Source organism: Nycticebus coucang, chromosome 11, assembly GCF_027406575.1.
Source record: "Nycticebus coucang isolate mNycCou1 chromosome 11, mNycCou1.pri, whole genome shotgun sequence".
Lineage (NCBI taxonomy): Eukaryota > Metazoa > Chordata > Mammalia > Primates > Lorisidae > Nycticebus > Nycticebus coucang.
Genome location: NC_069790.1, coordinates 111,414,458 through 111,428,582, shown reverse-complemented (window position 1 = coordinate 111,428,582; position 14,125 = coordinate 111,414,458). Strand labels below are relative to the sequence as shown.

General features: G+C 44.8%; 1 protein-coding gene across 2 annotated transcripts in view; it reads left to right on the top strand.

Moving 5' to 3' along the window:
- DENND2A (DENN domain containing 2A) overlaps positions 1 to 14,125 on the top strand; it is a 142,871-nt gene that overhangs the window by 58,757 nt on the left and 69,989 nt on the right. The gene's annotated exons all lie outside the window — the stretch shown is intronic.

Below are 14,125 nucleotides of genomic sequence, written 5' to 3'. Positions count from 1 at the left end.
CTTGCCTCAGCCTCCCGAGCAGCTGGGACTACAGGCGCCCGCCACAACGCCCGGCTATTTTTTTGTTGCAGTTTGGCCGGGGCTGGGTTTGAACCCGCCACCCTCGGAATATGGGGCCGGCGCCCTACTCACTGAGCCACAGGCGCCGCCCCCTTCATATTATATTTTAATACATAGTAGGGCTCACAGAAATGTATAATTTATTTTTCATTTTATTTTATTATTTATTTGTATTTATTTATTTATTTTTTTATTGTTGGGGATTCATTGAGGGTACAATAAACTAGATCACACTGATTGCATTTGTTAGGCAAAGTCCCTCTTGCAATCGTGTCTTGCCCCCAAAAGGTATGGCACATACCAAGGCCCCACCCCCCTCCCTCCTTCCCTCTCTCTGCTCTTCTTTTCCCTACCCCTCCCTCCTTCTTTCTCTCTCTGCTCTCCCCTTCCCCCACTCCCACAATGACCTTAATTGTCATTAATTGTCCTCATATCAAAATTGAGTACATAGGATTCATGCTTCTCCATTCTTGTGATGCTTTACTAAGAATAATGTCACCCTTGGTAGAGTGCTATGGCATCACAGCTCACAGCAACCACAGCAAGAGCAGACTCTTGGGCTTAAGCGATTTTCTTGCCTCAGCTTACGAGGTAACTGGAACTATAGGCACCCACCACAATGCCCAGCTATTTTTTGTTGTCATTGTTGTTTAGCAGGCCAGGGCAAGTTCAAACCAGTCAGCCCTGGTGTATGTGGCCAGGCCCTAACCACCGAGCTATGGGTGCGGAGCCATTTTATTTATTTATTTATTTTGAGACGGAGTCTCACTCTGTTTGTTGCTCTGGTTAGAGTGCTGTAGCGTCGTAGCTCACAGCAACCTCCAACTTTTGGGCTCAAGCAATCCTCTTGCCTCAGCCTCCCAAGTAGCTGAGACTATGGCACCCACCACACACCTGGCAATTTTAATTTAATTTAATTAATTTATTTATTTTGAGACACAGTCTGATTTTTTCACCCTCAGTAGAGTGCAGTAGTGTCAAAGCTCACAGCAACCTCAAACTCTTGGGCTTAAGCATTTCTCTTGCCTCAACTTCCCAAATAGCTTGGATTACAGGTGCCTGTCACAACTCTCAGCTATTTTTTTGTTGCAGTTGTCATTGTTGTTTAGCTGGTCCAGGTATGAACACTCCAGCCTCGGTGTATGTGGCCACAGTGCTATAGGCACTGAGCCATTTTTATTTTATTTTTTGAGACAGAGTCTCATTTTGTTGCCCTCAGTAGAGTGCCAAATGTTACATAACTCACAGCAACCTCAAACTCTTGAGCTCGGGTGATCCTCTTGCCTCAGCCTCCAGAGCAGCTGGGATTACTGATGTCCGCCATGATGCCCAGCCGTTTTTAGAGACGGGGACTCACTCTTGCTCAGGCTGGTCTCTAACCTGTGAGCTCAGGGTAATCCACCCACCTCAGCCTCCCAGGAAGCTAGGATTATAGGTGTGAGCCACTGCGCCTGGTCTTACTTTATTATTTTTAAAGACAGGTCTCACTCTGCTCCCAAAATGCTAGTATTAAAGACATGATCCAGCCCACCTGTCTCATTTCTTAATGTTGCTATAATCAGTCTATTGATTCTCTTGGATTTACTATATGTGTATGCCATCATGTCCTTTGCAAACAGACAAAAAGACAATTTTGTTTTCTTTTAAAGAATTATAAACAGAATTATAAACCTCTTATTTATTTCCTTATTATTCAAAATTTCCTTTTTCTTTTTCTTTCTTTCTTTTTTTTAAGACATAGAATCTTGCTTTGTCACCCTCGGTAGAGTGCTTTGGCATCACAGCTCACAGCAATCTCAAACTCTTGGGCTTAAGCAATTCTCTTGCCTCAGTTTCCCAAGTAGCTGGGACTACAGGCACCCGCCACAACACCCAGCTATTTTTTTTTTTTTTCGTAGAGACAGAGTGTCACTGTACTGCCCTCAGTATAGTGCAGTGGCATCACACGGCTCACAGCAACCTCTAACTCCTGGGCTTAGGCGATTCTCTTGCCTCAGCCTCCCGAGCAGCTGGGACTACAGGCGCCCGCCACAACGCCCGGCTATTTTTTTGTTGTTGTTGCAGTTTGGCCGGGGCCGGGTTTGAACCCGCCACCCTTGGCATATGAGGCTGGCGCCCTACTCACTGAGCCACAGGCGCCGCCCAACACCCAGCTATTTTTATTTTTTGGTTGTAGTTGTTTGGCAAGCCCAGGCTAGATTTGAACCCGCCAGCTCCGGTGTATATGGCTGGCACCCTAGCCACTGAGCTACAGGCACAGAGCCAAAATTTCCTTTTTCAGAAATATCTGAAGTATTCCTACATGTATTTTTCTAAATGTTCTATATGTTACCCTCAAATATCACACACACAAAAATGTTTGTGTTTAGTTAGGATTCTGTGCATTTTCTAAACTTATTCCTAAGTATTTTCTCTTTTTAATGCAACTGGTGATGTAATCTTTATCCTCATTATATAGTCTTTTTATTTAAGATAACTTTTGTTTATTTGTTTGTTTGAGACAGAGCCTCAAGCTGTCGCCCTGGGTAGAGTGCCATAGCATCACAGCTCATAGCAACCTCCAACTCCTGGGCTCAAGCGATTCTCCTACCTCCGCCTCCCAAGTAGCTGGGACTACAGGCACCTGCCACAACGCCCGGCTATTTTTTGGTTGCAGCCATCATTGTTGTTTGGCAGGCCCGGGCTGGATTTGAACCCACCAGCTCAGGTATCTGTGGCTGGCGCCTTAGCTGCTTGAGCCCAGGTGACAGCCAAGATAACTTTTTTTTTTTTTTTTTTTTGCAGTTTTGGCAGGGGCCAGGTTCGAACCCGCCACCCCCATATATGGAGCCGGCGCCCTACTTCTTGGGCCACAGGCACTGCCCAACTATTTTTTTTTTAGAGACAGAGTCTCACTTTATCACCCTCAATAGAGTGCTGCGGCATCACAGCTCACAGCAACCTCTGACTCCTGGCTTAGGTGATTCTCTTGCCTCAGCCTCCCAAGTAGCTGGGTCTACAGGAACCTGCCACAATGCCTGGCTATTTTTGTTTGTTTGTTTGTTTGTTTGTTTTTGCAGTTTGGCTGGGGCCGGGCTCAAACCTGCCACCCTCCGTATATGGGGCTGGTGCCCTACCCACTGAGCCACACGCGCCACCCTACTATTTTCATGTATGTATTTTATTTATTTATTTTTTTTTGTAGAGACAGAGTCTCACTTTATGGCCCTCGGTAGAGTGCCGTGGCCTCACACAGCTCACAGCAACCTCCAACTCCTGGGCTTAAGCCATTCTCTTGCCTCAGCCTCCCGAGTAGCTGGGACTACAGGCGCCCACCACAACGCCCGGCTATTTTTTAGTTGCAGTTTGGCCGGAGCCGGGTTTGAACCTGCCACCCTCGGTATATGGGGCCGGCGCCTTACCGACTGAGCCACAGGTGCCGCCCTATGTATGTACTTTTAAAGACAACTTGAAGAAATGTTTTACTGTTTTCTGATACTCTGTCAGCTGATTCTTTTGTGATTTCCATGTATAATCATATTGTCTGCAAAGAATCATTATCATTTTAGCTTTTTCTTTTCTTTTTTTTGGCAGTTTTGGCTGGGGCTGGGTTTGAACTTGCCACCTCCGCCATATGGGGCCAGTGCCCTACTCCTTTGAGCCACAGGCGCGGCCTTACCTTTTTCTTTTTTAATTCACACCTCCTAATTCTAATTCTTTTTCTTCTTCTTCCTTTTTTTTAGAGAGACAGGGCCTCTCTTTGTCACCCAGGTTGAAGTGCAGTATTGCTATCACAGCCCACTGTAGCCTCCAACTCCTGGGTTCAAGTGATCCTCCTGCCTCAATCTCCCGAGTAGCTGGGACTAAGGTGCATACCACCACACCTGGCTAACTTTTCTTATATTTTGTCAAGATGGCGTCTTGCTATGTTATTCAGACTGGTCTCGAACTCCCGTCCTCAAGCAATGCTCCTACCTCTGCTTCCAAAGTACTAGAATTATAGGTGTGGTGGCGCCCATAGCTTGATGGGTAGGGCACCGGCCACATACACTGAGGCTGGAGGGTTCAAACCAGGCCTGGGCCAGCTAAAACAATAAGGACAACTGCAACAACAACAACAAAAGAAATAGCTGGGCGCTGTGGCCGGTGCCTGTAGTCCCAGCAGCTTGGGAGACTGAGGCAAGAGAATCACGTAAGCCCAAGAGTTTGAGGTTGCTGTGAGCTGTAGTGCCTCGACACTCTACCCAGGGTGGCAGCTTGAGACTCTATCTGAAAAAAAATAATAATAATTATAGGTATGAGCCACTGTGCCTGGCCTATTCTCTTGGCACATTGCACTGGCTAAGACTTCAGAATAGAGTTAAATCATAATACTGATAGCAATGGGCAGCCCCATCTCACTCCTGCCTTTAATGGTAATACTTCTAGTGTTTTACTCTCAAGCACTCTTATTTCAAACTCATAATGTTTCTAGGTTATCAAGTGGGTGTCTATATTTCTTTTTTTACTAAGCATTTTAAAAATTAGGATTAGAGGCTCGGCACCTATAGCTCAAGTGGCTAAGGCTCCAGCCACACACACCAGAGCTGGCGGGTTTCAATCCAGCCCAGGCCTGCCAAACAACAATGACAACTACAACCAAAAAATAGCTGGGCGTTGTGGTGGGAGCCTGTAGTCCCAGCTTCTTGGGAGGCTGAGGCAAGAGAATCTCTTAAGCCCGGGAGTTGGAGGTTGCTGTGAGCTGTGGTGCCACTGCACTCTACCCAGGGCAATAGCTTGAGGCTCTGTGTTAAAAAAAATAAAAAAAAGAATATTAGATTTTATCATTTTTTTTAGTGACTCCTAAATAATCATATGGTTCTCCTTTGACCCATTAATAATGAATTTATATCTTAATATTAACCCATCCTTACATTTTTGGGATGAATTCCCATTTGGTCCTGGTTTATTATTATTTTAATGTACAACTGAATTTTTATTAGCTAATATTTTAAGATTTTCTTTTTTTTTTTTTAGACAGAGCCTCAATCTGTCGACCTGGATAGAGTGCTATAGCATCACAGCTTACAGCAACCTCCAACTCCTGGGCTCAAGGGAGTCTCCTGTCTCCGCCTCCAAGTAGCTGGGACCACAGGTGCCTGTCACAATGCCCGGCTATTTTTTGGTTGCAGCCGTCATTGTTGTTTGGCTGGCCCAGGCTGGATTCGAACCCGCCAGCTCAGGTGTATGTGGCTGGCGCCTTAGCCACTTGAGCCACAGGCGCCCAGCCTATTTTAAGATTTTCTAACAGTATTCCATAAATGGGACTGATCTACTGGTCTATCCTTGGTTTTTATTGCACTGTCTTTACTAGGGCTTAATATTGATGTTATGTGAGGTCTACAGAAGAACTTAGAAGCTTCTTTTTTTAATGTTCTGAGAAAATTTGAATCCCTCTTAAATTCTAAATCCATTCCCCGACCAGTGCCAAAGCCCAGGTCCCTGAGTACCCTCATGACGTTTCTGTCTCTGCCCCAGTGCTTCCCAGCAGCAGCCCTTCCACTCCCCTTCTGGGCTGTTCTTCCAAAGAGGCCCTACTCTCCCAGGGGCAGGCTGGTTCTGGGAAACTGAAGTCTTTCACCCGTGTCATCGTTGGGCAGACGTGTCAACCTGGGGAACAGTTATTCCCATTATCTTTGCTCTCTTAGCTACCGTCTGTTCTTTTCAGTCTTCCAGCATTTTCTTTATAACCAGCTACAGTTACTTATTTCAGTCCAAAGATGAATTTTTCTTGGCCAGGTTGAATATAGTTGCATCAGCTGTGTTTTAAGAATTTTGGCTTTGAATACTACAATGGAAGTGATTAGGACAAGATGTTCACTTTCTACTCTTAAAAAAATAAAGTATGCTCTTTATTGTCATTATATCTCTCAAAAAAAAAAAAGTCACAACCATGAACTTGGCAGACTCACCACCCTTTCTGAGGCAGGAAAGCCAAGCCAAGAGTGAAGAAAGAAATGATTAAGGATTTTGAGGTTAGGAGGGTTTAGAATTCCGCAGCGGGCTGTGCGCATTTTAGAGAATGTATTCGGCTTATTTTCATAGGCCAATTAGTCTACCTTTCAAGAGCAAAACAAGTGGATACAGAGATCCTCAGTTTAAGAAAATGTCTTTTTCTCTCTTCCTATGCGTCTCTCCCTTTTTTCCTTTTTCCTTTTCTTCCCCTTCTTCCTTTCTCCCTCCCTTGTTCTTCCCTTTCTTCTCCCTTCTTCATTTCTCTAAAGCCTCAAGAAATTAAATTCAAAGACATATGCCTCCAATCCTAAAATGGAAAATGAGAAACCTCAAATGTCAGGAAATTCCAAAGATAAAGTTCCTACAGCAACATTAACTTGGTTATGTATGTTTTATGGCATATGTTTAATAACTTTGGCAGGAATGCCTCGAAGCCAACAATTTAACAAGCAAAGTTGTTATTCTGTAAGTGTGAGCAGCATCCTGCGTTCACATGTTCCTACATACCGAGAATCTTTTAACTGGAGTACAGATTTTCAAATTTTAGTTAATTTGACCACGTGACAGAGTTTTTAGAGATTTATGAAACCAAATAATTGTGATGACCAATATTTAAACTTTTCACTTTTTTTTTTTGTAGAGACAGAGTCCCACTTTATGGCCCTGGGTAGAGTGCCGTGGCATCACACAGCTCACAGCAACCTCCAACTCCTGGGCTTAAGTGATTCTCTTGCCTCAGTCTCCCGAGTAGCTGGGACTATAGGCGCCCGCCACAATGCCCAGCTATTTTTTTGGTTGCAATTCAGCCGGGGCTGGGTTTGAACCCGCCACCCTTGGTATATGGGGCCAGCACCTTACCGACTGAGCCACAGGCGCCGCCCCAATATTTAAACTTTTCAAATGATTGTCTTTGCATCATCTAGATTTGGCCTTTCCTTGGGGCATCAGGGTATAAGCCTTTCTAGAACTTAGGTAGGACATGAAACCTCAGTCATGTGGCTGCCAGATCATACTGTGCTGTTATAGATTACATAGTTTCCGCTTCTGTAGGACTGATAGGGATCCCCACAGCTCTCTGACAGGGCAATAACCCTGAGCTATCATCAGTGTAACAGTTAACTCAGACCATGCTGGAGTCTGTCTCAGTCAGCAAGACATCCACCAGGCAGCTCTGAATTACCATGTCTAAAAGCTGAATGTTTAAAGTCTTCAAAGGAACAAATTGTTTGATTAAATTGAGGTTTAGGGCAAAAGTTAACTCTAAAAGCTTTTGTAGAACTTGATTTAGTAAAAACAATTATTTCAATAGTAGTTAGTTTAGAAAACAGAGAGATGAAGGTTGCCCTTCTTTTTTTTTTTTTGTTTTTAGAGACAGAGTCTCACTTTATAACCCTTGGTAGAGAGTGCCATTACATCACAGCTCACAGCAACCTCCAACTCCTGGGTTTAGGTGATTCTCTTGCCTCAGCCTCCTACAGGCGCCTGCCACAACACCTGGCTATTTTTTTTGTTGTTGCAGTTTGGCTGGGGCTGGGTTTGAACCCACCACCATCCATATATGGGGCCGGTGCCCTGCTAACTGAGCCACAGGCGCTGCCCGGGGGTTGCTCTTCTAAGATTGCTGTTCTCTGGCTCGGTGCCCATAGAACAGTGGTTACGGGGCGGCACCTGTGGCTCAAGGAGTAAGGTGCCGGCCCCATATACCGGAGGTGGTGGGTTCAAACCCAGCCCTGGCCAAAAACTGCAAAAAAACAAACAAAAAGAACAGTGGTTATGGCACCAGCCACATACACCAAAGGTGGCGGGTTTGAATCGGGCCCAGGCTAGCTAAACAACTGCAACAAAAAAATAGCCAAGCATTGTGGCAGGTGCCTGTAGTCCCAGCTACTTGGGAGGCGGAGGCAAGAGAATTGCTTAAGCCCAAGGGTTTGAGGTTGCTGTGAGCTGTGACACCACAGCCCTCTACTGAGGGCAACATAGTGAGACTCTGTCTCAAAAAAAAAAAAGAAAAGAAAAAGAAAGAAAGAAAAGATTGCTGTTCTCTATTGCAAGAGTGGTTGTCCTATCTTACTCTCATTGGAAAGTAGAAATTGTTGGATTGTAGACACAGTGGTGAACAGGGATAGTTTATTCTTCTGTTTTTTTTTTTTTTTTTTTTTTTTCTTTTGAGACAGAGTCTCAGGCTATTGCCCTGAGTGCTGTCATAGCTCACAGCTGACATCATAGCTCACAGCAACCTCCAACTCGGGCTCAAACAATCCTTTTGCCTCAGTTTTTCTATTTTTAGTGGCGATGGGGATCTCACTTTTGCTCAGTCTGGTCCCGAACTCATGAGCTCAAGCAATCCACCTGCCTCAGCCTCCCAGTGAGGCCTGGCCTCTTCTGATATTTTAGGTCCAGGATAGAGAAAAGCAGAAACCCACTGTGAGTGGCTGTCATACTCAATAGAGGAGCTACCACATAACAGGACTCACGCTGAGAGCTAATAGAAGTGGTCTGCTTAGCCCCCTGCCCCAGTGCCTAGGGTGCGAATGCCCTTAGGGGTGGTAGAGGGGCCATGAGGAACAGCTGCCATGGCCACTCAGGATGGACAGGTAAAAAGCCTCTGACAGCTGGAAGTGGATGAGGGAAGTCAGAGCTGGCATTCCTGGTTTCTTGCCTATCTGGATGGTGCTATGAGTAGTGACCAGGTCCGAGACTAGCCAAGCTTTTCTAACCCATAGCTGAAAATAATTCCAGGGAAAACAGATTCCAAACAGTTTACTAAAGATTAACTGAAAAATATAGTTGGTTTATTTTCTTTTTTACCCCCAAATAGAAATAAATTATAAGTAGTAAATGTGGCCATCACAACTAACTTTTTAAATATTTGTTTGTAATTCCAGCTTTTGGGGAGACGATTGCTTGAGACCAGAATTCTGAGGCTACAGTGAGCTATGATTGTGCCATTGCACTCCAGTATGGGCAACAGAGTGAGACCTTCTCATAAAAAATATGTGTGTTCGGTCAGCGCCCGTAGCTCAATGGGTAGGGCACTGGCCACATAAACCGAGGCTGGCGTGTTCAAACCCAGCCCGGGCCAACTAAAACATCAATGACAACTGCAACAACAACAAAAAAATTGGGTGGTGTGGTGGGCGCCTGTAGTCCCAGCTACTTGGGAGGCTAAGGCAAGAGAATCGCTTAAGCCCAAGAGTTGGAGGTTGCTGTGAGCTGTGATACCATGGCACTCTACCTAGGATGACATAGTCTGTCTCAAAAAAAATAATGTGCATTCACTTATTCAACCAACAAATATGCATATTTACCATTTACCTATTTAGTGTTAGACATGAGAATGTAGTAGTGAACAGATAGACTGAGACCCTGCCCTCGGGGAACTTACAGACTAGTAATAGAAGCACACTACTAGTTATCTAATTCTATGCACTCAGTGCTGGGGGGAAGCCCAGGTGTACGGGAATGTCGAGTAGGGGTATCTAGCCTATCAGGGAAACCAGGCAGGCTTGAGAGGAAGTGACACTCAGGCTGGGTGGAGTGTAGGAGTTGGGTGTTCCTTTGAAGTCAACAAACAGTTGAAGGCCCTGAGGCCACTGGAAAGACCTTTAGAATGTCAGAGGAACTACAGCTCAGGGCTGTGGCCAGAGGGTCAGGAGGGATGTGAGATGAGGTCTAAAGGTCTTTTGGACCTGCAGACAAGGTAGAGATTTGGCCCTATTACCTGAGGGCAACAGGAAGCATTTGAAGGTTGTTTTTTTGTTTTTTTTTTTAGAGACATAGTCTTACTTTGTCGCCCTCAGTAGAGTGCTATGTTATCACAGCTCACAGCAACTTCCAGCTCTTGGGCTTAGGTGATTCTCTTGTCTCAGCCTTCCGAGAAGCTGGGACTACAGGCGCCCGCCACAACGCCTGGCTATTTTTTTGTTGCAGTTTGGCCGGGGCTGGGTTTGAACCTGCCACCCACGGTATATGGGGCTGGCGCCCTACTCACTGAGCAACAGGCACCACCCACATTTGAAGGCTTTTAAGAAGGGGAGAGAGACAATCAGATTTGCATTTTAGGGAGATCATCTTAGCCCCAGCATGGAAACTGGATAGGCACTGGTCGGTGGGTGGGGAGAACAGCAGGGAGGTCTTGCAGTTACCCTGTAATGTTGCTGCAGTGGGGATTAAGAGAAGTAGGTGGGTGCAAGGAATGCTTTGGAGGTAGTCCTCGGGTTAATTGGCTCAATGTGGGCAGTAAGAGACAGGGAGGTTTGAAGTCTGTCTTCCAGGTTTAAGGCATAAACCTTTGGCTGGCTACATAGGGAGAGGAGCTGGTCTTGGTTAGGGAGAGGCAATAGGATTATGAGTTCAATGTTGAGATTCTTGTGTATGGTCCAAATGGGATGAACTCTTAAGTTAACATTTCATTTACAAAAATATGGAAAAGTCACAAAGAGCATTTAAAATGCTACTCAAAATCATAGTATTTGGCCCTGGTTTTGAAATTTAGATAGTACATAGGCTATAATAATTCTTTGAAACAATCATACCCTATTCTAGCATCTCTAAAACTCCGAAATACCAAATATCAAACCATCATGTGAGGGCCTGAGTAGTAAACTCAGGCTGAGAGGAGGTCACACCAGATCCCAGGCCAGGGGCTCCCCAGACACAGAGACTTCTAACCTTTGCATCACCAGCTTTGAGCGCAGAGTGAGCATAAGGTACATACTACACATGTGGGTGGGATGTGGCAGGAATGTTGGAGATGTTTAAACCAGAGAGAAGCCAGTGGGATGCAGTTATCATCCACTAGCCTTTCATAATTTTCCTTCTCTCAAAGCTAATATATAAATAAAGACTTTTTTTCAAATTAAAAAAAAAATTAAATGAGAATAGAATGAGCTAAGCAGTTGGATGATATTTCTCCTCTCTTCCTAATCACATACCTGAACCTCAAAAGGGGAAGCACTAAAGTCCCTGGGACATTTATGTAGATTATAGAAATGATGCTTAGGACAAACTGACCCCCTAAAGCCATTGCCCGCGTGTTTTACCAACACATGGACAATGATAATCAAACTTTGAAATTGGAATTCTGTCTTCCCCCTAGTTCTAGAAACTGGGTACATAAAGATTTCTGGCCTCTTCCTTGATGCTGTATGGACGGTGCTTCATGTTGAGTTTGGCTTTCAGGCTTCCTGCAAGGGAAGTATTGATCACCTGAAAATCAACACTTCAATAGAGGAAATGGAGCTGCTTTTAAGAAACCTTTTGATGAATTCTTTTGAAAATTAAATAAGAGGACGGGGCTCAGTGTCTCATGCCTGTAATCCTAGCACTCTAGGAGGCTGAGGTAGGTAGATTGGCTGAGCTCACAGGTTCAAGACCAGCCTGAGCCAGAGCGAGACCCCATCTCTAAAAATAGTCAGGGGTTATGGTAGACATCTGTAGTCCCAGCTACTAGGGAAGCTAAGACAAGAGGATCACTTGAGCCCAAGAGTTTGAGGTTGCTGTGAGCAATAATGTCACAGCACTCAACCCCAAGGCGACTGAGACTGTCTCAAAAAAAAAAAAATGTAAATAAGAGTTTCTTAATGTGAATAACCATCTTCTAATAAGTTTTGTTTTTAAAGAAATTTTGTAGGATTAGCACCTATAGCACAGTGGTTACAACACTGGCCACATACACCCAGGCTGGCAGGTTTGACCCAGCTCAACCCAGCTAAACAACAATGACAACTGCAACAAAAAAATAGCCAGGTGTTATGGTGGGCGCCTATAGTCCCAGCTACTTGGGAGGCTGATGCTAGAGAATCACTTAAGCCCAAGAGTTAGAGGTTGCTGTGAGCTGTGACACCACTGCACTCTACTGAGGGTGACATAGTGAGACTCTGTCTTAAAAAAAAAAGTTTTATAATTTTTATTTATTTATTTTGAGACAGAGTCTCTCACATGTTGCCCTCAGTAGAGTTCTATGGTGTCACAGCTCAGAGCAACTTCCAGCTCTTAGGCTTAGGTGATTCTCTTGCCTCAGCCTCCCAAATCGCTGGGACTACAGACACCAGCCACAACACCTGGCTATTTTTGCTGCAGTTTGGCCAGGGCCGGGTTCAAACCTGCCACCCTCAGTATATGGGGCAGGTGCCATACTCACTGAGCCACTGGCGTCACCTATAATTTTTAAAAATTGGACTTTGCTAATGCTGTCTAGATAGTACCACTATGTCAGAAATCAAATGTAAAGGCTGGCTTTGTGAAATGTTGCACCTGGAATCCTAGCACTCTGGGAGGCTGAGGGTGGTGGATCATCTGAGCTTAAGAGTTGGAGACTAGCCTGAGCCTTGTCTCTATTAAAAATAGAAAAATTAGGGCGGCACCTGTGGCTCAGTCCATAAGGCGCCGGCCCCATATACCAAGGGTGGCGGGTTCAAACCCGGCCCCGGCCAAACTGCAGCCAAAAAATAGCTGGGTGTTGTGGCGGGCACCTATAGTCCCAGCTACTCGGGAGGCTGAGGCAAGAGAATGGCTTAAGCCCAGGAGTTGGAGGTTGCTGTGAGCTGTGTGAGGCCACAGCACTCTACCAAGGGCCATAAAGTGAGATTCTGTCTCTACAAAAAAAAAAAAAATAGAAAAATTAGCCACGTTGTGGCAGGCACCTATAATCCTAGCTACTCAGGAAGCTGAAGCAGGAGGATCACTTGAGCCCAGGAGTTTGAGGTTGCTGTTTGTGATGGCACTATGGCACTCTACCCAAGGTGACAGAATGAGACTCTGTCTAAAAAAAAAAAAAAAGAGGGAGGGCGGTGCCTGTGGCTCAAGGAGTAGGGCATTGGCCCCATATATTGGAGGTGGCGGGTTCGAACCTGGCCCCAGCCAAAAATTGCAAAAAAAAAAGAGAGAGAGAGAAAGAAAAATCAAATGCAAAGCATGACTAAACTCTTCTATTAGTATCTTTTTGATGGAACTATGAAAGGATTATAAAAAACTTTCAAACTATGCCTTGAAATGCCAGAATTTCTAAGCCAAGTACAGTGGCACATGCCTGTAATTCTAGGACTCTGGGAGGCCGAGGCAGGTGCATTGCTTGAGCTTAGGAGTTTGAGACCAGCCTGAGCCAGAATGAGACCCTGTCTCTACCAAAAATAGAAAAACTAGCTGGGCATTGTGTCAGGCACCTATAGTTTCAGCTGCTTGGGACGCTAAGGCAAGAAAATTACTTGAACCCAAGAGTTTGAGGTTGCCATGAGCAAGAATGCTCCAGCACTCTACCGAGGGTAATGGAGTGAGACTTTGTCTCAAAAAGAAAAGAATGAAAGAAATCCCAGCGTTTCTGATAATAATCATTTAGATAAACGCTAATCCCATCCCCAACAAACCCCAATAGATAAACCAGATTCTCTGGTCTACTCTGAGCCTGTCTTCACTGCTCCTCTGATTATAAGTAACGTATGCTTTGTAAACCTTGTAGGAAATTTGAAAAGTCCAGAAAAGTCAAAGTGAGGAAAAGTCACCAAGCATCCCTCAGTCTTGAGATAGCAGCTGTGAATTTCACTTCCTTTCCTTCTTTTCATTTTTCTATGCATATGTCCACGAAGGTGGGATTGTGTTTTTTATATATACTTTAATATTTTCATTTAGTTTAATGATAGCATGAACATTCTCACAAGAAAAAGCTAAGTCTCTTATTCATGGATTTTCACACCTCTTACAAAAAAATAGAGTTGACTTCAGTAATAAAAATTTTTCCAAGAAAAACAGTTTTTCAGGTGGCTCCTGTGGCTCAGTGAATAGGGCACTGTGGTCCCAGCTACTCAGGAGGCTGAGGCAAGAGGATCGCCTAAGCCCAAGAGCTGGAGGTTGCTGTGAGCTGTGATGGCACGGCACTCTACCAAGGGCAACAAAGTAAGACTCTGTCTCTAAAAAACAAAAAATTTTCTTTGTCTGTGGCAGGCGCCTGTAGTCCCAGCTACTTGGGAGGCTGAGGCAAGAGAATCACTTAAGCCCAGGAGTTGGAGGTTGCTGTGAGCTGTGTGAGGCCACGGCACTCTACTGAGGGCCATAAAGTGAGACTCTATCTCTACAGAAAAAACAAAAAAATTTTCTT